A 26,811-nucleotide genomic window follows, 5' to 3' on the forward strand; every position below is an offset into this window, starting at 1 on the left:
TATTTTTTTAAATCATTTTTCCTCAAAATGTCTGAGATATCATCTGAAAACAAGTTCCTGGATTCATTTGAAACATTTAAAAAACAGAATCTAGTAGCAGGTTAAGAATTAGAGTGACCCTTACAGATTACTAAAAAAAAAAAAAAAAAAGAGGAAATGCATAATCACCCAAGAGGGCACACATTTGGAAGAATTACTATAATTTAAATAAGGGTGGCTTGGAAATTGAATATGAGTGGGTGGCAGCAGCTGAGGGGAAGACAGACCATCGGGAGAGACCAGCATCAGCAAAAGATTTGGAAGAAATAAGCAGCACTGAAGCAGAGAGAGCTAATAGCAAAAGGACTTAAAGTCACAGTCACTGCTGGAAAACCTGTGAGAAGCCGTGTGGTTGGAGTGTAATGAGCTGAGCCAAAATCCTGAGAAGAAAAATGGGGAGACCTTGGCAGACGCACTTGTGTGTCAGGAAGGAAATAACGGTGACCTACATATGTGTTTTTCCTAGAAAGAAATCTGCTTTACCAAGAATTCTCTATGATTCCAACCTTTACTTGATGTACCTGATTGCTATTATCGCTCAAGTATATCTTTATCAGTCCAGCACAGGATGCTTACCAATGAGATCTAACTGCATTCAGAGAGGATTCAGGTGTATAAGGAAAATACACCTGAACTGGTTGAGAAGGAGAATGGAACTGGATGGCGGAGAGCTGTTTTTGAGGGAGAAGTTTCCATCATGTCAGAATACACATATTTGTCTCAAAGTAGCAGCAAACGAACCTTCCTTCATGAATCCATATGAACTGGGAATTAACCTCTTTTGGTGCCAACGTGATGTTGATCTCTCTGTTGTCACCATTCTGGCAAAGGTACATCAACGTAATTTGAACTAAGTTCTTTATCATTACTAAAAACAAAAAAAAGTCATGTTTAAATTCTGATTCCAATTGTGCCATCCTTACTTCTTGTTGTTGTTGTTTAGTCGTTAAGTCGTGTCCGACTCTTCGTGACCCCATGAACCATATTGCGCCAGGCCTTCCTGTCCTTCACTGCCTCCCTGAGTTTGCTCAGTTTCATGCTCAATCCTTACTTCTACATCCAATGTTATCTCGTAAATAAGGTACAATTTTGGTTTCGCTGTCTGAGATCAGAAATGGCAGTGGGGGGATTCCCCCAATTTACTGTACTTTGCTTGATAATGGTGGTGGGATTCTGTAGCATCTTCCTTCCCACCCCTCACTGTTCCATAAGACCTGCTCAGGTCTTAAGTCTTGATGTCTAGTTCTAAGCTTTCTGCTGTCCCTTCTTGGCTGCCCAAATTGTTCAAATAAAAGACACCTTCAAAAACCAAATCGCCTCTTCATTGTATGACAGATAGCATCCTGCTAGGAATATTCAGAAGTCCTCCCTCTCTTGAAAAATGCTGAGAGGCATAAACATACTATGGGATTCTCTCAAAATGTTGGGTAGACTGGAAAGCCTTAATAAATAATAAAGATGAGCATTTTCGGTCATGCAGTGCATTCTTCCCAGTTTGCTTTAGATCTAAAGCATGATTCTCTAAATCACTTTCCCTGGAGGGCAGATATAAATTACTGCATCATCATTTTATATTGGGAGGAATAAAAGTAAACTGTTCATTTCCTTGTTGAATAATTTCCTTCTGTACACTTGTTTTGAATAAAGGATATTAAGGTCAGGATGACCAGAAATTAACATCAGTGCAAGTTAGTATAATAATAAAATCAAGCTCGAGGAGTTGAAAAGCAGGTGGGGAACCAAATTAATAGGCAGGAATAACAGAACCTTGTTAACACATTAAAAAAAAAAAAAAGCAGCGTTGGTCAGGGAACAGAAAACGTCATTTTCTCTGCATCATTTGGGCTGAATATTTTGTTAATTAGGAGAACAATGGCCAATTTTCTCCTCCAGAAAATTGCAGATCACACAGCATTCCCCCCTTTTATGGGGGGATCATCTTTTTTCCAACCAACCAATGGTCCTTTTGGAAATCTCTGGAGTTCCCCAAGAAAAGCATGGGGTATTTATTCTTCCAAGGACTGTTGATGTGATAGTGATGAATTGCTATGTTAAAAGAAAGATTAAACTCTTCCATTTTGTCTATTTTTATTTTACATCAGTGTTACACAAGGCATAGCCCCTGCACAGGGGTGTCTGCAGGGCATGGTAAAAAATTCAAGACTGTGGCTGTGATGGTGCAATTGCACATAAAAAACAGGCCAAGCTTCAGTCACACTGTTGAGGCTGCCATCTTGACTTTTTTGACCACACTTTGGGGAAATCCCTGCCCTGGGAAGCATGTAGACATGGCCTCTATACCACTCTATTGGTATGAAATGGCAATTTTTATTGTGAGAGAAAGGGAAAAATATTAAGCACATGACTAGGGAGTAATTAGATTAACAGTATTTACTTTCATTGAGTGTATATGTAAATAAATAAATAAGTTTTATTCCTTACTCTCCTTTTCCATTACTGTCATTACCTGCCTTGCGAGATAATCCAGACAAGAAGCACACCCAGAAGTACTACCTCTAACTTTATTGTAAGTTTACATTAACAGGATATTGCAAGTCTGAAAGCACATTCTTCCCCCTCACCCAAGAAACTAGGGATGGTCCCTTCTGAGATGTTTGCCATGCCCGCATTCCTTCTCTGGGCTAATCTGCCTTTTATCCAATGATTGCCCTGACTGCAGTTCTTCCCCTGTCTCCCAAGGTCATCCTCACATACCATTACAATTACTTTTTGGAGTGTGACCATCAGCATGCAATTCTGGGAGCAGTATATCTCTTGTCCTGGAAAATGTGCACCCCTTAATGATTTGAGTCATTATCCAGTGATCTAAATGGCTCCCACCCTGATAACATTCAGGAAACTCTTAAAGATCTAGTTATTCTCCCAGGCTTTGGAGCAGACCTGCTGGATGGGTTTTTGATTTTTGTGTTGTTTGAGGGCTGTTTGATCTCTTCTTTTTGTCTTTTGTCCTTTTTTTTTTTAAACCTTTTTAATTGTAAGCTGCCCAGAGTTGTTGGGAGTTGGGTGGCCTTTAAATTGTATAAATAATTGGATAATCAGTCAATCCGTCAATCCATCCATCATACAGTATCAAAGTACAAGCAGGAGGCCTCCTCTACTACGTTTCCTCAGAATCCTTCATGTCTGCATATCTCTGCAGGTTAGAAACAACCAAAGTAAAATTCAGCTGACCCCAAAATATGAAGTTTACTTGTTACCCAGTTATTAGATGGGAAGATCTTTGTCAAGTGAGAATCTGCCTGAGATCCTTCAATTGAAAGGGCCAGGAACTGACTTTAGAAACATAGAAAGTCAGACCATCGATCCATTTTGCTTCGAAATGTCTTTGGCAAGTGGTAGTTCCTTTTGGGGTAGAAAATAGCTTTGGCAGTCATCTTTCAGCCATTCCTCAGAATGTCAAAATGCCGGGGACTGAGTTTGTTGGAGCTCTGCTCCTGAACTACTTTCCTTCCCTGACTCATCATGGAGCCCTCTGTAAGAATAGTCGGTTCTAATTTTCTCTGTTTTCAAAACTTTACAATTTGTTTTTCTGAATCAAGTCCACTAAATATCCATAATATGTGATGTGTATATGTGTTTGCTGAATCTCTCTATCTCTATCTATCTCATGGATGTGATTGATTGATTGATTGATAGATAGACATCTGTAAAATATGCCTAGAGACTGTGCAACCCTTTGTATTCAGAGGGAAACATAGTGCTTAGTAGGGATGGGGCAATTCCTTAAAGCAGCTGCTTTATTTCCTGGAATGACATAGTTGCCATCTGCAGCTGCAGTGCAATCCCAGGAAAAGATGTGTTTGGTTTAAGGAGTTGCCAGCCACACATGCTCCACAGCATGTGGGAGCTGGAGTGCTGCATAGACCTTATGCATACACCCACCCTTCACACACATACACTTTATAACATTCAAGAATACAAATGAAGTGTATGAAATTTTAAAGAGGGTGGCTGGGGAATTCTGGGAGTTGAAGTCCACACATCATCAGGTGGCCAAGTTTGAGATACAAGGCTATAGATATATATATTTTTTCCTGGCTATTTCAGAAGGTGCTGGTTATTACCTATAAGGCCCTACGTAGCACAGGGCCTGGTTATTTGAGGGACTGCCTGTCTCCCAAGTTTTCTGCCCAGCCAGAGGGGGTGTGCTCCAGGTCTCCTCGACTGAACATTGTGATCATTTGGGACCGTGGAAGTGTGCCTTCTCTGTAGTGGCACGTGCCGTCTGGAATGAAGTTCCCCTTGAGATCCATACAGCTCCTGCCCAGATGGGATTGTGGAAGGCCCTGCTTGTGAAGTTTTATATTTTGAGGCATTGCCTGGATTGCCATCTTGTAATAATGTTGTCATTTGTTTTGGTCTAATTCATGGTATCTCAATGCTTTTAGGTTCTTCACTCTGTGAGCCACCCAGAGTCAGTTGGAGTCGGGCGGCAACAAAAATTGAATGAAAGAAAGAAAGAAAGAATGAATAAATAAATAACCAGCTGAGTCTTCTTAATGGAGAATCAGGATTATCTTCCAAACAGTAAACAGTAATTCTTAATTATTGTATTGAGCAACCCATAGAGTGCAGTGAATATTCTTCTCTTTGCTTTTGTCCTTATTTGTTTAATAGTTATTTTGTTTGCAAGTTCTTAGTTACAATGCCTTGGCTTTAATTACTTGAATAAATTTTAATGCAATTAAGAAGTTGAATCCCCCTTTGCATTCAGGTGATTATTCAGAGGCAGAGGTGCAATTTGCATACCATTATTTCAATAGGGAGAAGTGTTCTCACATGAAAAAAGAATATGTTCATATATGAATATATGAATGCAGCACATTCTTTTTTCAGTATAAGTGAAACGGTGACATGACATCAGATGATGCATTTGGTACTAAATCTATGTGCGCATTTTGATATGTACCCAGAGATGGTATAAAAAAGAATATATTCCTCTTCTCACAAGCCTTTGCCTGTTTCTCATGATACATGTAGGGGTAGAAATGAATGGGAGACCTTTTCATTTGGGTGTGCATTATGCTCACAGGCATGGGAAGCTGCTTTTTCCCAGGTCAGATTCTTTGTCCATGCGCATCTGGATGTTGCCTCCTCTGATTAGTAGTAATTATTCAAACACTCCAGAAGTGGACTTCCCATCACCTTTTATCTGATCTCTTGAATTGGAGGTTCCAGGGATTAAACAGAGGAAGAATGCTCTGCCACTCAGCTTTGATCCTTTCTCTGAAACTTGGAATGGCCCATCATGAACAACGGCATGGATATATATATATATGTAGGCACATATGTGCCCATATACAGGATCACTGGAGATGGCCTCCCTCTCCCAATCATCCTGAACCATTAGCAGTGAGGAACTGGAGCAAGGATGCTAGGAGAGGAGAGAAGTCTGGATCCCCTTCATCCCATCTCCTCCCTGTTTCCTGGCTGCTAAAGGTGTAGGCAGACAGGGTTGTGAGTGTGGGGAAACCCAATTTCCTTCCACCAGTGATTCTGCACCATTCTCGCTTCCCTACTGCCACTGGACCTTCTTAAAAATTAGGGAAATTGCCCCAGTGGATGCAGAATAAAGAGTAATGGGAAAGTACAGGAGAAAAGGAGGAAGTGAAAGGATTGGATTATCCTGGAAAAAGATATGACCAGTGGCTTTTATTCTGAAAAAAAAAAAAATCTAAGCAACATTTGTGAAGAGTTCGGCTTGTTCCAGCCAAAATGGGAGACATAAAAGAGTGTTGAAAAGTAGTTAGATATTGGAAAACAGATTCCTATGTTTTCTTCTAGGTATGTGTGCAATTTTCCTAGTTATTTCAATCATGTCTTTTTTTTTCTTTTTGCCGACAGCAAAGCTGGATTTCAATCTCTGTGGAAAACGACTTGCTTGTTAGCTTTTCTGTAATACTTATGACCAATCTGGTTGTTGTTGCAATTCTAATCATGGACAAGACTAATAGATTTTGATTTATACATAACACATTCAGGGAAGAGTACATGTTGGTCTGAAAGAATTCTGATCTGATAAAATTGGAAAGGGGGCGAGTTGGGGGGGGGAGAAGCAAATAGCCTTTGCTAACTCTTACATCTTCTAATTATACAACACCAGTGCTTTCTCCAGTTCAAGAAGTGATTGTTGTCAGGTGAAAGGCAGCGCCAAAATGCATAATGTTGAAGAATTAGCAGCTCAGTCCTCACTATTCCTTTCATCTGTCAAGTTTCCCTAAGTGCTTCAAAAAGAAATTGGGGATAATAATGGACTCTGGTTGGATTTTTCTCCTGAGATAATTGCACTGTCATTTCTGAATAACCTTAGAGGTTATTTTATTTTTCGGCTTTTTTTATTATTTTCAAGGAAATATTTCAAGACTGGGGAAAGACTGCTGGGGAGAAGGAGAGCAACAAATGATGGAATTGTAGCAGAGTGACCAGGTAGGAAGATACCTAGGACAAGGGGACACAGCGAGTAAAGTACAAGACATGTGACTGTGAAGGCTTGGGTTCAAATAAATCCTCCTTCAGCCATAAAATTCACTGGTGAGAGTCTCAGCATAAGGCAGCTCTTGGTGTTGCTTGAAGGACCAGAGTAGTCCTGATTGGGTCTAACCTGCTAAGCTTAAAAAGTTTCCTTTTGTGGGTCAATGTGTTGCACAAACCCAACTCTTTTCATTAATTGATGGCATTTTTCACCCAAAAGATAGCTATTATGGTGTAATAGTAAAGTAGTAAACCCAGATTCCAATTTTGACTTGTCCATGGAGCCCACTGGATGTTTTAGGACTATCATTATTTAATAATAATAAAAAAGCATTAATTATATAATAATTAATACAGCCCAGCTATCTCTCAGGGCTTTTCTTCTGAAGATAAAGTGAGAACTGACACCATGACACAGCCATGAGCTCCTAAAACAAGATAAGATAAAAATGATGACTTTATTTATTTATTTTAATCAATTTATAAGGCTGCCCATCTCGCAAATGTGATTTTGGGCGGCTAACCAAATTTAAAAACCATACAAACCATGTATGGGGTGTTTTTTCCCTTTTTCTTTTTGTATGATGATAATGATATTAATAAGAAAAAGATGAGAAATGTGGATCACATAGTTAATGGATGTAAGAAAATCACATAGATTGACTGTAAACAAGTCATTACAGAGTAGCCACTACAATCCATTTGCATCTGTGCAAATATTATAATTTCTGAGTTTCCCAAATGTAGTATAATCATACAACTGAAAAAGTTGTTGAAAATGACGCCATTAAACTTTTATAGGATTTTCATCATCTAGATCACAACATACCAGATAAAACAATAATTGACAAGAAAAGATTATTTTTTGTAGATTTGGCAATATTTAGGGACAGCAGAAACAGGACAGGTCTTGCAAATGGAAAAGATCTTGCAAAATCATCTGTATAATTATTGGTGCATTAGGTGGATTAGTGACCAGATTAAACAAACTTTGACAAGAACTAAATATTTCAACTATATCACCAGCAGATTTTTTTTTTAAAAAAAAAAAACCTTTGCTGAGTATCTGTTATAACTTGGATAATTCCTAGGTTCCTAGTTGGAACCTGAATTTCCAAAGAACATGAGTCAAAGATGTGATTCTTTTTGCTTGTTCTTTATACTATGTTATACTTCAGATCTTCTTCTTCTTCTTCTTCTTCTTCTTCTTCTTCTTCTTCTTCTTCTTCTTCTTCTTCTTCTTCTTCTTCTTCATCATCATCATCATCATCATCATCATCATCATCATCATCATGATATTCTGGCAAGCATCAAACCCTGCTAACCCCAATCTGGATTGGGTGGAATTAAGGAAATTGTAGCATTCCCATTCTGTTTCTTGCATTCCAGGGAAGCGTCTGAAATTAAATCATGATACATGTAGAAAGTGTTGTTTTCTTAAGTATTACTAAATAAACAGGTCCCTTGTTGGTCTTTACAACTAGCCACCTTACTTCCAGCAGCTTTGCCCATTTCTTTCCTCAACCCCATGTCCCCTCTCCAATACTGGTCTTGCAACTATTTCAGATTGAAAGTGTGATGTAATTATTGAGTAGTCCCAGTCTTAACCCTTGAGTAACTGCAGCAGCCTTTTCGTTTCAATGCAGTGCTATGGCAGGATGTGTGCAAGTTTCTGAGGGGGTGGGAAGAGACATCCAAACTGTCACAGCACCAATAAGCACTGTCAAAACATGTCTGTGAGGGTTACATTAAGATGTCAAAATGAAACAGATGTCAGCGCAGGCTAAACTACCTGTATAAGTAAACAAAAGATTAAATTAAACACAAGGGACTCCTTTCCAGTATAGGAAGTGCACAACTCTGTGTGTGTGTTAGTGTGTGTGTGTATGTGTGTGTGTGAGAGAGAGAGAGAGAGAGAACGAGTCTGCATGAACAAACTCTTCCACGGTGTTAATATTCTGTAGGCATTCTGTAAAATTCAAAAGAGAGAGAGAGAGAAAAAAAGAGAACCACCCTCTCTGAAGAATTACACAAGAGTTGATCTACTCAAGATCTTGTCCACTGTTTGTTTTCTTCACTGTGAAATTATTTGCTCTTTTTTCAGGAAAAGAAAAGTATCATGACATTTCCCTCCTTTCTGGTGATCAAGGATACAACAGGGGATATGTGTTCTTCTAAGCTAAAAATATATTTGCACTACCTTCATCTCGTGAATTCCAGTTCTGCACTGAAATGCTGAATTCTGCAACGTACACCAAGTATGTATTATCGGCAAATGTAATTGACCTTTACATTTACAAGGGAAGAGGAATGGAGAAGATTCAGACTCATATACTGGATTCCAGAAGAGTAGATTTCAATGAAGTAGGACAGAAAGTAGGTGAGACCCGGTAATTTGAAATCCTGGAGTAGAGAAGTGACTGGGTAGGATGGGAAATCTGCAAAATGAGATGCTGAAGGTGTAATTACAAACAAGCCTTACTACAAAAAAAAGGGGAGGGGAACGGAGATATCTAAAGTGCTCAATGTGGATTGACACAGAGTTTTCCAAAATGCTGAAAAGGAAAAGACATGATAAAACGTGGTAGGAGGGGATGTAACCAAAGAATAAGGGTTTGTGTCAGAAAGTCCAAAGTGCAGAATGAGCTGAGGCTTGTAAGAGATACTCCTGGCAACAACAAAGTCTGTTTGGGTGCCTCAGAAGTGAAAGAAAAGACAAAGAGTCCGTAAGTCAATTGTAAGCAGAAAGGAATGAATGGATAATGGATGATGGTGACATGACAGGTGCTCTAACTGACATGTGTTAGGCCAGTACCACCACCCCCTTCTTGGATGATTTGCCTGGATGGTTGAAAGGACAGATTTGTGATACTTCCAGAAAGTTTGTGAGGATGAAGGAACTTTTGTGCTTGGTTCCAGAAGAAAAAACTTGGGTGGATTGCTTTTGTATCTGCTTTCCTTTGAAAATAAATGGAAAGGAAGAGTTTGCATCTTCCAGAACTTCTGATGCCACATGCCTTCCATCATGGCACTAATAGAAGGAAGGAGCTGCCTCTCAGGGTAGAAAAGGAGAGGGTAAAGGAACACTTAACTTATTTAAATGAATTCAAGTCTCCTGGGCCAAATGAAGTTACATCTTGGAAAACTGAAGGAACTAGCTGAGGTGATCACTAAACCATTAAGTGTGATGTCTGAGAACTGGGGAGGTCCCAGAAGACTGAAGAGGAGCAAATGTTTGCTCTATCTTCAAAACAGAAAGTAGTACACTTGAAAAGGATCTGAGAGTTTCAGTAGATTACTGTACAAGTTGAATGTGCACCAACCATGTGATGCAGCTATTAAAAAGACAAATGCTATTTTGGGATGTACTCTCAGAACCATATAGTCCTGATCACAGGAAGACCCTGCTTTGTGTTGGCCAGGTCGTACTTGGAATATTGTGTTCAGATGTGTTCCTAAAAAGGAAATTAACTACCTGGAGAAGGTGCAGAAGAGGGCTACCAAAATGGTGAAGAAACTGGAACCAAGTCTTATGAAGAATGGTTAAAGAATCTGGACATGTTTAAATTACAAAAGAGAAGTCGACAGCAATCTTTGGATATCTAAAAGGTTGTCATAGGGTTCTCTGATGTCTTGAAGGGCAAGACTATAACCAGTGAGCAGAAACTATGGGATAGTAGATTTGGGTTAAATATTAAAAGGAATTTCCTGCAGCAAAGTGGACGGACTCAGCTGCAGTGGTGATGAGTGCACCATTGGAAGACCTGAAGGACCAGGTTAAGGACAGATAATCCTGCAGAAAAACCTGTCAGTGTGGTTGCTGAGAGTTGACACAAACTTGATAGCACACAATCAGTCAAAGAGCTGCCAACCAGGGGAAAAGGTTGTCTCATTAAGTGGTGTATTCCTTTTTACTGGAAGTCTTCAAACAGAAGCGGGATAGTCCAAAATGCTTTAGCAAGTCCTGTCCATAGCAGGAGGGTTGACCAGATGACCTCTGAAGTACTGTACCTTCCAAGTTTATGATTCTATGATTTAATTTTCTAGAGTTTGTTGAAGGGGATACAGTCCTTTTATTCATAATTACTAGAAATACCATTTTTCAACTCTACATATCTGAGATATGAATAGAAATTGTCCATTTTCAAGCCTGTTTTCTCAGGCTGAGGACTAGAATCTTTCTGGTTCTCATATTAAAACACATATACTGAAGAAACTGAATCTGATCTCCAGTAACACTTTCGGTGCTTTATAATGCTTCAGGAATAACAGCATACAAAGAGCTGTGAAAATAGTGAAAATAAAGTCTTACATTTGAAAGGATCAGATTCTAATGTGAATTGTTCAGTCTATTTTCTTATCTGTTGGTCTCTCGGTCTTTGCTAGGCTATCAAAGATGACAATTTTGCAGGCCAAATAATGGTAAGAATTTTAATTGTACTTTAAAGATCCCAATGTTAATTGTTGACTTTGGTTTTCACAAGGATTTTACTATTGTGTTTTGTAATTTGTATTTGTTAACTGCTATAAGCAGACTTGAGTATTTATGCAAACAGAAAGGTAAGATATAAAAAGAAGAGTTACAAAACAAAAAATAATATGCAGGCACTGGGATTTATTAACACTATTCTTCAGATAACAACAGTCCAGCAAATTAAGCCATCTAAGAAAGTTCTCGGGGTAATATATTTGTAAGAACTGGGCTGAAATTTCCCCAGAAAGAATGCTCTTTTCTTGACTTTCCCTGAGCTGTTGGAGAATTTCTAATTTTTAAAATTTAACTAGTTATTATTCTTATTTCAGCTTTGATTTATACTTTGTTGACTAGGTTACATAATTATGTATGTTTTAATCTCTAATAATCACTTACCCTGTGGTTTTTACTATAGTTCACTCACTGGACATACAGACATGACAAGTATATACTATTTATATAAACATATTTTAAAATAAATTCATCCTTGAGAATATTTGATAAAAATCCTTCTTCTTCCCTGTTATTACTGTCCATATATAAAGCAGAAAATTACAAAAACAACACTGGATCCAGACTCAAATATGTTCATTTTATCAATAAAAACCATATATACATCCTTCCAGCATCTCTAGTTCTTAGTCTTTTCTTTGTTTGTTTGTTTGTTTATTTATTTATCAAATTTATATGGCTGCCGATCTCATCAGAAGTGACTCTGGGCGGCATACAATAATCAGATAAAACAATGGATATATAAAAAGAATCATATAAAAATGTAAAAAATCAGTATTAAAAATTAAATATTATTAAAATTAAAATTAAAATACACAAACAATACATGGGGAGAGTGAGCGTGTCCACCTCAGTAATAGAGGCATCTAAACATGTCTCTGGTTCCCTGGGACTCTCAGGCCTGGTGACATAACCAGGTCTTGAGGGACTTTGGAACATCAGGAGGGATGGAGCCAACCAAACCTCTGGGGGGAGAATGTTCCACACAGGCGGGTGCCATGGCAGAGAAGACCCACCTCCTCGTTGTTGCTGTTGTTGTTCAGTCGTTAAGTTGTGTCCGACTCTTCGTGACCCCATGAACCACCAGGCCTTCCTGTCCTTCACTGCCTCCCTGAGTTGGCTCAGTTTCATGCTCATTGCTTCAGTGATGCTATCTAACCACCTCATCCTCTGCCGTCCTCTTCTCCTTTTGCCTTCGGTCTTTCCCAGCATCAGGGTCTTTTCCAAAGAGTCCTCTCTTCGCATTAGGTGACCAAAGTATCTGAGCTTGAGCTTCATTATCAATCCTTCCAATGAGCAATCAGGGTTGATTTCCTTTAAGATTGACTGGTTTGACCTCCTAGCAGTCCAGGGGACTCTTAAGAGTCTTCTCCAGCACCACATTTCAAAGGCATCAATTCTTCGGCACTCAGCCTTCTTTATGGTCCAGCTCTCACAGCCATACATTACCACTGGAGCCCACCTCCTGGGGCCCACCAAATGTAAGTCCCTGGCTGATGGAAACTGTAATGCTTTCCCTGCCAGATCTAAGGGGACGGGCTGATGTAGTCAGGGAGAGGTGGTCCCTCTATGACTCCTTTATGACTTTCGTCTGCCATTATAAATGAATAGCAAACCTCTCTTCTGAGAATTTTCTTTCCACAGCTCCTTCTGAAAGAGAGAGAGGTGATAGATGAGATAAATAAATATGGGGCCTTCAAGTCAATGTTGACTCCTGGTGACTGCCTGGACTAGTCTCTGAAGTTTTTTTGGTACGGTTTTTTGGAAGTGGTTTGCCCTTGCCTTCTTCCTAGGGCTGAGAGAGAGGGAATGGCCCAAGGTTACCCAGTTGGCTTTGTGACTAGGCAGGACTAGAACTCACAGTCTCCCAGTTTCTAACCTGGTGTTTAACCACTACACCAAACTGGCCCTCTGATTTACTGGAGAATTTGCTCCTGCAGATTCTGTTCAGCAAAATCCTCTTCTTATTCTGCCACCTACCAAAGGTGGAGGGGAGCATGCTTGTTCACACAAGTGTCTTTACTTGATTTTGCTAATAAAATGGCCTTTCTATACGAATAGGCACCCCATGAAGAGGTAGAGATGGTTTGTCAAAATCTGCAAGATGGCAGGTGTGGTGTTGTCATAGAAGCCCTACCTTTTTTGTATATTTGTACGTTGCGTGCATATACTGTACCAAAGCAGAGGGCTTTGATTGCAACCCTGGATCTGCCATCTTGAAGATTTTGATCTCCCTCTGTGGATATCCCTGCATGGATATAATATCAGAGGCAGAGATCTTATTTCGAATCAAAGGTGGTACATCACTGATGAGGTTGGTGAAGCCATTACTAATTACCAACTATGTGGTAATCAAACATGAAGAAATCAAAAGCCATACAAGCAGAACCTACCTTAGAGGACACTGGAAAAGTCTCTATTTGCATATCCAAAGATGGTGCACTATGATTTATTTAATATTTTTCTTTGAATTAGTATGTCATCAAATGCTTGAGAAATTCCTTTCATTTATTAGAGATTTCTGCAATGTGACTTAGATAGTTCCTCTTTGAGGAACATGTGTCTGTGGGAAGGCAGAATTTGCAATGTAGTCCTTTTTGATCTAGACTTTATTCCCTGTTTTATGCATGGAATCTGATTTTTGTGTCAAATTTGATTTGCATATAATATGTGGGAGTATCGTTGAAAGCCCCCATCTCTATCTCAACATCATTTCAACAAAATTATATATTTTTAAACTTCCTATCCGTTCCGTCTGATTATTTAGAATTACTGTCCCCAAGCTGTCTAATTCCCATTCAGATTTATCATTGATAGAGAAGAGTGATGCTTTTTACTACAATTGTTTAAAAGAATAAAATGTGGGGTTTTTAAAAGTGGTTAATCATACATTTTCTCTGGGAAGATATGAACATTTAAATTATATGGTGATAAATTCATTAGGAAGAAAACCTGCTGGCAGTCTAGATCTTGCACTAAGAATTCAAAACAAAGAATTGCACGTCCCATTGCATCTGCAATATTTATTGGGCTATTAATTACATTTTAAACCACGTTTCTCTATTTTCTTGTATGATTAAACAGACTGTGTACAGAGTTGATCTCAAGAACATGTAGTATTAATCATGAATATCACAACCTATGAAAGAATGGTTAGTTCTGTTTTAATTGAAAAAATAAAAAATCCTCAGAATCTAGTTTATTTTTTAGTTCTTTCCCTATTAGGATTCAAAATAGGTTTCTGTATTTTCTTGTATGATTAAACAGACTGTGTACAGAGTTGATCTCAAGAACATGTAGTATTAATCATGAATCTCACAACCTATGAAAGAATGGTTAGTTCTGTTTTAATTGAAAAAATAAAAAATCCTCAGAATCTAGTTTATTTTTTAGTTCTTTCCCTATTAGGATTCTGGTCGAGCAACAATAACAGGGCATACACCTGAAGGCGAATCAATCTGGAGAAGACTGATTCAATTTGAGAACTGAATCTAAACTTTCAGTCGGATTAGAAAAATCAGTTCAGTTCCAGAGATTTGATAGAATCGGTTTTGTATCAAATCTCTGAAGCAAAGATGTGCACAGCTCTGCTAAGTATTAGATCAGTCTTCTTCAGCCTGATGCTTTCTAAGTTAGTTTCCGCCAGATTTTGGAAGAATGTATTAGATACACTAGAACAGTGTTTCTCAACCTTGGCAACTTCAAGATGCGTGGACTTCAATTCCCAGAATTCCCTAGCCAGCCATGCTGGCTGGGGAATTCTGGGAGTTGAAGTCCACGCATCTTAAAGTTGCCAAGGTTGAGAAACCCTGCACTAGAACAACAGTGAGCTCACTCAAAGGTTTCTGCAGAGAGGGCAGATGATGAAATAAGCATTGCACTTTCATGCAAGCTCCGCCTCTTTTTATGTGCATGAAAAGGGTGGAGTTTTGGCACACCATTGCCATGCTGATGTTGTTATTTTGATGACATCATTGGATTCTGCAGACCCTTCTGACACATACATATTTAGTTTCTTATTTTGAACATTCCTATAGAGATATCTTTGGTAAAGCAAACCCAGTTCTTTTATTCATTGTGCATATTAATTGAAATTTAATTTTATCTCACATCAAGGGAAAGTTAGAAATTCCTGGCTAGGACAAACATCTTCTTTTGGAAGGAAAGGGGTACTGCATACTCCCAATTTGTCTGCTAAGCCAAATAAAGTTTCTGCACCAGTGAAACAATAAAAGAATATCAGGGGAAATACATCTGGTAATTTTTTATTAGGCTGGTGAAATTTCCTAGTCTGTTTTGTTTATCCCTCGGTGTATTTAGCAAGCATGGGATAATTTAAATTCTGCTGTATCAGTTTAGTCACTGAAATATATATAGACACAGACACACACACATGACACACATACACAGACAGGCATGCACACACACACAGACACACACCCATTCTTTCACTAGGAGCCATGAGATGCAATCCTAATTCTTCTATGCAGAATGAGACTACTGGAAGTAGTCAAATGCTCTATGCAAAACTCATAGTTGTTGGGAGCGTAGAGGTAATTTTATCAATTGAGCAAAAGCATTTGATGGCTCTTTTGATAACTTATCCAAGCACAGCTAATCAGCAACTACGCACTTGCATAGTGCTGACAGGGCATGCCTTTCTGTCCTCAACCACTTTCCAGTGCTTCTAAGTAATAGTGGGAATGTCTCCACACCTGGTTCATCCTGTATCACTGATGGTGTGGAGTAGAAAACATGCCAGCCCCTCCTGCAATATTACAAATAGAATAACATGCTGAGGTTGCAGTTTCAGCGCCGAGTAGCCTTTTCTTTTCTAAGAAACAGGCCAACTGTTCTAGGATATGGCCAGGCTAGTTATTTAAAATGCAGCGTCAGTGCATTTCATCGTTCTTCATGCCCATTCCAGATGGCAAGGTCTGAACCATCTCTCTTTTTTTCAGAATGCCTCCCCCTTTGAAACAGATAGGGCACCTTTATCATTAACATTCTGTGTGTGCAGCATTACTTGACTTTTACATTATTGCTTGCACTATTACTATGCATGCATTATTTATACGGTTGGCTATCAAAGAAAAAAGGCAAGCAATTTACTTGTCAAAACATATTAGAATGCATGACTTTAAATCAAAGTTGCAAAGGTTGGGTAAAAAGCTATAATAAATGCACTTCAGCTAATGCGCCAGTGTCACGAACTTGGACCATCTATGTATCAATGAAGAAACCTATAATAATTTCTGCACGTTTTTTTCAAATGATGGTGCCCTGCTTTTAATTGGATGATATTCAACATTTAATTTGTGGACTCAGGATTTTCCCTTTAACTGTTTGCTTAGGAAGAAAGAAATCTAACCCTGTGCTTTTGTGTTCTTAGTAACTGATCATTGCTGGAGTTCAACTGCCTACAAGAGACTTGCAATTCAAGTTCAAGCAACTGGATTACATTCAGGAGATTTTTTTTTTACCATAATTACTCAGCTGAGAGCTTTCTTCTACTTTTTCCATGCATATGTCATAGAACAGGAATGCACAGGGCAACATGTATTTCCTGAATGGGCTGGATGTGGTCCCCAAAGGACATCCAACACTTACTAAATTATTATTTTCAACATGGCAGAAAGGGAAAATGATTAAGTAATCATATTAATAATATTTTGTTATTTTTCAGTCAATGTTAAATGTACACTTTTAATTAGATCAAGCTTATTTTTGCATCTTGACCCTGCCTACTTCTTTAACCTGGCTCCACCACATTTGAAATACAGCCTTCAGCTCTCCAAAGAAAATGAAAAGTCAAACTCCAAAAATCTTGTATCCTCTTATTATGGAATAACTGTTCAACCAGCTACCAAATAGGAGTAAAAAAGAAAAAAAATCTCCTTTGAGATTTAAGTTGAGATCTCAACTCTTGTGAAATCCATTGTTTTCTTGGCAACATTATAAAAGTGAATTTTCATTGCTGCCTTCTAGAATATTTTTTCAAGTTTCTAGTCTATCCCACAACTCTGATATTTTAGTGGTCTCCTGTCCAAGTACTAATCAGACCCAGTCCTGCTTAAGTGTTCGTACGTTAGGATAGTATCTCCATTCTATCTCAATTTCTTGCTCTTTCCTTTGAAACTATCAGGTGGGGAGGCAGAGAAAAGAATATGTTGGATTAAAAAAAAAAAACTTCCAAGGTTTGCAAAGGCTTTTACTTTATGGAGATTGATGGACATTTGTAGGCACATGCAAATAGGTTTAGTCAACTTTTCACTGAAAACAACATTGGAGATAAAGATAAGAAAAATGGCATTTCCTTGCTGCTGGAGAGTACAAGACATACAATGTCTGGCTGGATTTTCTGTCTCTCAGCCTGATAAAGGCACCACATTATCTGCAAGAGACAATGACTAAATGCCAGCTTCATTCTGTAAATAAATGATTATCCTTCTAAGTAACTGAAAAGGAAAAGGAGGTGGGTGAGCAGAAGAACCAGGAGTCCACAGAGTTCACTGTTTTCAACTTGTGAAATGCCAGTCATTATGATGGATGGGATATATCCAATATATAGGGAGATCTTCCATGTTCTAATCTAACACAGGTTCTTGGACAAACAGCTTTCAGGGCTGAAAGAGAGGTTTTGACCGCAATACAGTGGTATTGTAACTGCAGTACTTTTTCTTTATTATTCTCCTAAGAATGTCAATTTGCATTTACACTGAAATCATATGAATAGAGGGATGACTACTTCTTTAGTCTTGTTGTGAAAGATGAGCAGTGACTTATTCTCTTCCATGTTCTTGTTATCATTGTCAGAAATAAGGAAAATAAGATCACCAAGCCCAGGGATGGCATAGTTTTTGCCCTTTTTGAAAGTGTTCTGGGGGCTAAGAAGACTCGCCATCTGTTGGAGCTCAAACTTCTTCCAAACTGGTCCTGGCAGATTCCCACTACAGACAGAGCAGAAATGTTGGTGGAGATTCTAGCCATTGTTCCAAGAAGAACCCTGTGAGTGAGATGGAAAGGTATCCCGTTCAGTAGCATCCTTTCCTTTAAAAGGAGCACAAGATTTTCCCTTAAAGATTATTTATTGATTAAAAATTAAAATAAGTTTCATTTACAATTTAAAATACTAATATTTAATTAATTGATTGGATTTATATGTTGCCTTTCCCCAGCAGTTCTGGGGGCAACTAGAGATTCAGTTTTAATCTCCACCATTGTGGAGGTTAAATGGGGCTGAGTGAGTAGGACTGCCCCAAAATCACATGGTGAGTTCCTTGGGTCAAGTAGAGACTTGACTTTGTGTAATCCTGAACTCAGTCCAATATCCTAATCATTAAAAAGAAAACAAACATGAAATGCATGGAAATGTGAACAGCAGATTCCAGCAGATTCCACTAATGAAAAGCTGGGATCTGCCTTTGGTGAGATAGTAAAGATGGAACCAGTGCATCTCCTAAAGAAGTGATTTCCAACATTTCAGAGCTGAGACAGAGAGGGCCCTGCTTTGGGAAGATTTCAGTTATTCAAGACTATATTGCTGGATCTCAGTTTCCAATATTCCCAAGAAATAAATTAATAAGGATTATTTTGCAAAGCCAATGTTGGAATATATGAATCAGGCTACACAGTTTTTTTTTCCAGTTTTGAATTTTCATTATAAATCAATTCCATTAATACTCTACATAGTTTTGTGATTTTTAAAAATTTAACAGAAATTAGCATTTCTAAAAAACTGCATTGCAAAATCTTTAGAATTTGAGGGAAAAATTGAAGGAAACTCAAACAAGGAACCAGACCAAAGCATATTTCACCGTGGGAAACTCCAGAAAATTAAACCATACAGCAGAGGAACTACTCTGTAGAATATTTAGCATAATTGCTAATCCACTCTTCACTGATGTCACATCTGTTTCCCTTAGTGATAATGTCCATGGGGAGGGAAAAGGTAGAACATGCAAGACTGATTTCTTTAGTATCAAGAGTATGAAGGAGGGAGTCCATAGGTCAATATGAAATCTCTCCCTCCACTTTCTGTATAACTCTCAAAGAGATTATGGTAAGAAAGAAATGCAAGAATGACCAACTAAATAAAAAAAGTAAGGTATTAATTTAGTATGTTGTTTATGATCTTCTCCATTGAAGTGTCTACACTCTGGAAGGCTCAGAACTTCAGGAAGTACTTTTTAGGATTGTGTAGCACTTTGGATTCTACCTCCAAAAGACAATTGTGGATCTCTCATGCCTTAATGCAGCTGTGTTTTTGCCATGTGCTGGGCAGTCCTGTAAAAAAGACAAAATGGCTCCAAGGTGTTGCAGATAAATGCCACATTTGTGCTTCTGCAGCCCTGAAGCACCAGTTTTTTAGACATTTATTGATTATTGTCTCTTCACCAGGCTTTGTATGAATGTTGGATGAATGGATATTTTGCTTTTACCTTCCACCCACCTTGTTAATAAATATAGTTTTATATTATTTTTATTTAGTTAGATATTATTACATTCTATACTGAAGATGCAAAATTGAAACAAATTGACTAGCCTGATCCATATATTCCAACTCCTTTCATCGGCTTTGTAAATGTTGAAAAGCATTTCATAATGTGGTGATATAAAATATACGATGATGATAATGATAATTTCTTCAAAATGGGATTTAGTTAAATAATTGTTAAATAAAAGCTACAGAGGCTTCAATTAATTAATCAATTAATTCACAATGTTTTATGTGAAACAATGATTTTTTCTTCTTCTATCATTATTCTCTTTTCAGGTCTTTTCAGATATCAAGATTCCTCCTCCTCCTTTCTCCTCTTATCCTCCTTCTCCTCCTCACTATTCAGGCTGAAAAGTAAGTTACAATTCTTCAAATAAAATTAAATCAAAATAATCCCTTCAGAATCCATGAAATAAAAGAGTATAACCACACACACACACACACACACACACACATCAATAATACCTATAACACATTTGATAAGGGGCTCTATTTTAAACTCAACAATCAGAAGAATGCTTTATACTGGGCATCAGTCATTCAGTCATATCTCCCACCTCCCAGAAATGGGACAAGGAGAGTATAGGAACCATTTGGTGAAAGAAGGTTAAAATTTGGAAATTCCTTTCTGGGTTGTACATTGCTTAACTTAAAAAAAACAAAAACAAATTTGTATTATCTAAGCTGTTTGGCTCTTTCTTGCTAAATTTAAATAGTATGGATCTAGATAGCCAGGCATCATGGCAAGAAAAACAATCTAATTTCAAAGCTTTCCTCTTTTGCCTTTTCTTCTCTTTTTTTGTCAGATCCATACATAGAAAGTCTTCCAAGCTTGTTTCCAAGCTTCCAAGCTGCTAGGTTGCTTGCCAGCATTTAAAGCCTGATGGTTTCTCATGCTTTACAGTGAACCACTGGAAAGAAAGTCTTGATAGTCAGAGCAATTTAACAATGACATTTTCCCGGTGGGTTGGTGGGCTGCCTCTCTATAGAGATCTTCAACAATTGGTCAACAGATTTTCTTCCGAGCTTTAGATTTGTATCACTTACACTACCACAGAATTCAGATTTTCACATAATGCTTTGCCATTCTTCTCTTCCCCTTCTGCAATTGTCTGTGATTATTTTTTAAAAATCTTTTCAGATTAGATATTTGAATGTCTATAATGTTAAAGGCTGTTTCTTTGTCTACATATTACATTAAAATTCCTGCATCACAGAGATCAAAATGTAGGAAAAAACTAACCAGGGCATCCACGGGGAGGTTCAACGGATCAAGATGATGGTTATGATCACACAATTGAAGCTTTACCTTCGTGTTGCAACTGTGTTGCAGTTGCCCTCTTGATCTTTTTTGACCTCTCCCTCATGTGGACTTCCCTGAGAACTAGGTTCTGTTTCTTATAATAGTTGGAGTGATGCAAATCAAAATGAGTCTCTGGGAGTCTGGTGACATATAAATTTAATAAATAATTAATTTAATTTAATTTAAATTAAATTAAGAAGATTACATCTACAAATTTGCCAAGATTGAATTCCTTGAGCATTCCTGTAGCCAAGAAAGAAAATGGAAGTGGTTGAAGTGAAACAACATGAATTTTCTGCCTGGGAATAAAACATACTTCCCCAATCTGGTCCCTTCCCAGTATATTGGACTTAACTCCCATAATACCTAGCCAGTGGAGACCTAAATCATGCTGTCTCTGGATTGTGGGAGCTGATCCAACATATTGGGAGAGTCCCAGATAGGGAAAGGTTGGAAAAAGTAGGACATGTCTAAGAAAGATACATACACCATAAAGGTTTTCTCAGGAAGAATAAAAAAGAAAATTTCAGTAACACCATATGGATGGTAGTAGGCTTTAGTTGCCTGAGTTGTATAAAATATATGACTGGTGATTTTCTAACATTAAAGCTAATTTCAATGATTACTTTTTTTTTTTCAAAGGCAGACATCTATTTGCTTTCATCTCAGCACTGTTATGTTAAAACTGTTGTGTCACTGTTAAAAGTTCTCAGGGCAGTTTACAGAATGAAATCCAAGCAATTTAAAAAAAATGATAAAAGTAGAATAAATAATACCATACAATGTGAACATACACTGTACAAGGTAAACAGAACAAAGTGAAAAATATTCAATATTATCCTGAACAGCTGAAGAAACTCAAATCCCATTCAGGAAAAACAACCCAGCTTATATAAACAACAGCAGCAGCAGCAGCAACAACAATATAAACATAATTGCAATACTTCAAAAATAAGGTGAATAATTACATGTTGCTCTTCTCACAGATAACATGGTGGTTGATCTATTGTCCTGCTGCTAGCCTAAACCTTGATTTGTCCTTCATAATACTTGATTTTGCTACTGTAATCAGAAAAGTGAACATTCAAAATAATTATTATTCTCTAAAGGGCAGAATTGAGTGAATGAGTTCACTTTTGACTTTGACAGCTGATGAGCATCCCTGAACTAAGCCTGGATAATTTCTATCAGTCAATTTAAAGCTCAGCCTCGCATATCCAATATTTAAACATGGAACAAATGTCGTATTTTGCAGTTTGTTTAGAATTAGGCAGGATAAAGCTACAAAAAGGAGCTCTGGAGCTTGCTAAAATCATGAATCAATACCAAATGTCAAAAACAAAAACAAATATTAATGATATTTTGAAGAGAAACATACTTTGTGTATCTTCTGTTTCCAGTTTGTTGTTTTTTTCCTTTTTTTAGGATTCAGATTTGCATGTCCTTTGAGAAAGAGAGAGACAGAAAGATGGAGATGTTCAATGAAGCTGCAGTTTCAACTCCTTAAATATAAAGAAGCAAGTTCTTTTTAATCAATGAAAATGCAAGCTGTTATGACACCAAATCCTGCAGCAACGATCTGATTCCCTATAAAATTCTATTTGTATGCCAAATCATTCTTGTTGACTGAAAACTTTCTGTTCAGTGTCCAAATAATTCCACTGAAATTACAACCTGGCCCACAGGCAGATGAGTCTCCTGGACTTTTTTGATCCACACAATGGAGAACCCTGCCCACAAGCCAAGGTAGACTTCATTCATGCATCTGCTTTAGCAAGAGGTCATGCATTATCTCCCTTTTGTAAGCATAGGCATATATAGAATTGTTTTAAAAGTTTCAAAAGGGAAAACTTATTCTTTGCCTCAGGATCCTCCTTTGCAAATGTCCTTCCCCCATCCATTTTTTTTTTTTCCTTTCCATTTTGGAAGCTGGAAGAAATGTGATTTTGGGTTTGTAACTCTCTTTTAACCAAACTTTCCCCACAAGGTCATGACGGGGGAAAAACTAAATCAGGAACAGCTACATATATTGCCTTACTTGGAAGAAACATGGTATGAAAGTAACAAAAATTGTACGAAACAGACCTTACTTTGACCCAGTCTTCACATTAAACTGGGCAGCATCCTACTCCATCTAACTGAAAGCTGCATAAGATTGTTTTTGGATGTGCACAGGAAGGAAGGAAGGAAGGAAGGAAGGAAGGAAGGAAGGAAGGAAGGAAGGAAGGAAGGAAGGAAGGAAGGAAGGAAGGAAGGAAGGAGGGAGAGAAGGAGGGAGGGAGGGAGGGAGGGAAGGAAGGAAGGAAGGAAGGAAGGAAGGAAGGAAGGAAGGAAGGAAGGAAGGAAGGAAGGAAGGAAGGAAGGAAGGAAAGCCCATCTCAAACAAATAGATATATAAGTAAAGCTTAACTGCATTTTAAAGTAATTTCATGCAGCTGGAGGCAGCTGCATCTGACGTTGAGCTATAAATGGATTTAGAAAAAAGATATATTTAGTATCATTATTATTCTTCAGTAATGCATGAGACATAATTAACTTTCATAAAATTTGCCAGATGGACAGCACTTTATTAGTGTGAAATGCTTTAATAGATGCTTTCCAAATGAAGAGGGCAATAACCATACAGAGACAAATGCCTGCAACAGAAGAGAGGGAAAGGAGTAGCATTTATTGGAACACAAAAAGTGAGAGAGTTTGCAAGCCTTTTGGAATAGATGGGAGGGGGGTGCTTTAATATCTTGTTCAGAAAATCCAGTAGACCAAGCATGGGTGATCTTTTAGTGCTCAAGGGCTGTTCTCAGTATTTGAGAGGAAGGCATAGAGCTGCAAAATGATGGCATATTTCATACAGGCGAGAAAAGCTGGATTTATTTAGGAAGTTGTGGGGTCTTTCTTAGCTATGGCATCTGAGTAAAATGTATATAAATTAAATCTGTCTGTCTCTCTGTCTGTCTGTCTATCCATCCATCCATCCATCCATCCATCCATCCATCCATCCATCCATCATCTGTGAAAATAATTCAGAAGAGGTGCTTATGAAGTGTAGGTGTATAAAGACAGTATTTCTTTAAAGCAGCTACTCCTTTTTTCAAGCTTTCACATTAGCCTGATAACAGACATGGCTGCTTTAAGGAGTCAACTCATTCAAACAGTCATATCTGTTTTCAGGCTAGTGTGGAAGTTTAAAAACAGATACTGTAAAGGGTTGCATATTCCAAAACACCTTTCCTGAAACTTCTTCGGAACATGAATATCAGTAAATAAATAATGTATGATACACATGTTTTGTGCTACTCACTCTGAAGGAACAGAAGGTTCCAAAGATTATAAAATGGTGACAATGGGAAGCAGTGATCTTGGGGCCAAGGTTGCCTCCTCCTGCAATAGACCTTGTTTTGTCATCATCATGTAGAGTCCAGTGGAAAGTTTTTTGAGAAGAAATTTCTTATTGACCTAAGCAGTCTCAGGAAATATGCCCCAGTCATAATGACTATGATTATATGTGCTATCCAGAGGAGAAATTTAGACTTGAAGAAAAGAGACCATAATGGAACCATTTTTAGTGCTGCATACCAGAAAAGTTTCCAGTTGTAGAACAAAGCAGCTTAAGAGGAGTTCAAGGAAAAACTGATGAAAGCTCTTGTGTTAAAAATAATAACAACAACAACAACTTGAGAAGCCAAGTTTGTATTGGGGACTTCTGGGGAAGAAATGGTGAACTGAAGACAACCGCAGCAGAATGAAGAGCCAGCAAATAAACCAGCTCTTCATAATTCCTCTCCAGACAAGGAGAGGACTTGAGATTGCCCACAAGTGCTCCAGACAGTTGCTTCTTGTGAGGAGACCACAACACATCAGTCTCTGGCGGGTTTAGAACTGGGAGACGAGGAATAGCTATATTTTTGCTCAAACCACAGTCAGCCCATTTAAAAGGACACTGGGTTCCCATTCTTCCTTTTCTAATCACTTCTGGAAATTGCTTGCTAACTAATTTTCAGCTATTAGGAACCTTTGGATCAAGAAGTCTGAAACCATTGAGTGAATTCCTTCAATCCTTAGTGAAAGAAGTTTTAAATACAAGTTTAAGGACTTAAAAAAATTATTTTGGAATAAACAGTAAAAAGGTGATTAAAACTTTGATTTTGGAAAGTTACAAATGCTTAAAAGATAGATAGATAGATAGATAGATAGATAGATAGATAGATAGATAGATAGATAATAGATAGAGACTTTGAAGGTTGGGGACTGAAGGGAACCAGAAGGAACTGAAGATTACAACTGAAGGAGAAAACATTTAAATTTAACTTACTCATACAGAATGGAGCAAAATACTTTAATATTGGATGTACTGAAGGATATTTATGAACAGTGGTCCCAGAAGTTAATTTTAAGAATATTTGTCTCTATAGAGACTGTTTAAAAGATATTATGGAAGAGGAACAAGTTTTGCCTGAGAAGATTGAGACTGATTTGAAAGTGGATTTAAAAATGACAGGTTACAAGAATGATATGGAAAAAGATGCTACACTGGACATACAAAAGAAACTGGCTGATGTTTTAGTAATTAAAAGGGATATACAAATAACAAACCAAGAGAGTGACCTGGATAGCTTTTCTATATTGGATTTACAAGAGAGACTTGTTAAAGTCTTGAAGAATTTTGTGAGAAAGGAGAAAGAAAAAATGAAAAGAAATCAAGTTCTAGGACATTATTTGAAGGAATTAAAGGTCAAGTTTGATAAAAGTAAAAGGAAGGAACATAAAATTGGTTTATTTGATCAAGGTTAAAGTAGATATGTTGTTATCTCTGGTAAACCTTTAATGGACTTTTGCTGACATCAGGACTGAAATGAAGATGCTTTAAATATTTATTTATAGATAAGAGATGGGATATGGGAAGAAGAGATAATTTGTTGTATTTTAAGAGAAGGTGATAAGTTACTAAAATTGTTTATACTTGTGATGAAGGTGAGAAGTCATTTATTTATATTCTTATTTTCTTTTTCTTTATTATATTCTTATTTTTTCTTTCTTATTTTTTCTTTTTTTCTTTTCTGCACCTTCTATTTTTTCTTTTTATTCTTTTAATTTTTTTAGTTTGTATTAGTTCTTACGTTGCAATTGTAATTTTAATAAAATTACTATTAAAAAAGAAGAAGAAGCCAAGTCTGTATTTACCCCCATCTAACCAGAGATATCTCAGTATCGACCTCATTATTCAAACCTCAGGTGTGATCATCTGCAATGGGGATATTTTGGTACATTTGTAGACCTTTCCAGCCCCTAAAACCTCACAAATCACAGTTTGGAAACCAGGGAACCCTCCCTACGTAGAGGGATAAATCTGGAGGCTTTTTCATGCAAATCATACTGTATACCGGTGTTCTCCAAACTTGGCCACTTTAAGATGAGTGGACTTCAACTCCCAGAATTCCCCAGCCAGTATGGGAAGTTGAAGTCCACTCATCTTAAAGTGGCCAAGTTTGGACAACACTGCTGTATACAGTAAAATATGGATGGCTTAACTGAAGAAACCATTGTCTGTTTTATGGTATCAAACAAAAGATTCAAAATCTATGTTTGATTGGGATGGTATAGATCTTCACTTATAATATAAGGTAGGGACAAGCAATTACTTTTTATGGTCAGAGACTGAACTTTCTTTTTAAAATCAGTTTTGAGGGCAGCATAAGCAGAGATCCCTTGATCTCATTAGGGAAGCTGGACAGAGATTTTCAGACTGTGAAAACCTTGAGAAAAATTAATTGATTTCCTTGCATAGTTGAATTGGCCAGCGGAATTTTATATTTCCTATTTGGTTACATTCTCACCAAGTGTTATCAGCATCTCCTTTTGATGGGAAAAAGAGCAATGATTTGAAATGATCCTTCAAGATATCTGAATTTTGAGGAGTATGGTAACTCTGGCAACTTTCCTAAAAGAGCACGTCTTTGGCTAAATAGTTTCCAACTCAGATCAAAAGGAGACCAC

This window comes from Python bivittatus, unplaced genomic scaffold (assembly GCF_059951505.1).
Source record: "Python bivittatus isolate LINGU-HERP-01145 unplaced genomic scaffold, Pbiv_v1 ctg000610_np1212, whole genome shotgun sequence".
NCBI classification, from domain to species: domain Eukaryota; kingdom Metazoa; phylum Chordata; class Lepidosauria; order Squamata; family Pythonidae; genus Python; species Python bivittatus.